Genomic DNA, 329 nt, shown 5'->3' with positions numbered 1-329 from the left:
TGTGGTTGTCAGTCATCTAATGATAAATTCACGGTAACCATTATCATACGCTGCTGGTTACAATGGGTTTGTTCTCTAACAAGAGGTGATAATGTTCATGATCTTATATTAGGTGGAGATATCATCACACTATCTGTACAAACATACAGTGAATTTGGAAGCTGTGACCATAAAATAGTACATTTTACTCTCCTTATCTATAGCTCTCATAAACGACCCGTACAAAAACCTGTCTAAAGAGATACTATGATCATGCTGACTGACCTCCTGCGTTCAGTGATTAAATGCTCAGAATACGATAGCTTTTTCTCGTGTAATAGTGTCGTACA

Source organism: Schistosoma mansoni (assembly GCF_000237925.1).
Source record: "Schistosoma mansoni, WGS project CABG00000000 data, supercontig 0320, strain Puerto Rico, whole genome shotgun sequence".
Classification (NCBI taxonomy): domain Eukaryota; kingdom Metazoa; phylum Platyhelminthes; class Trematoda; order Strigeidida; family Schistosomatidae; genus Schistosoma; species Schistosoma mansoni.
This window is presented reverse-complemented; position numbering follows the sequence as displayed.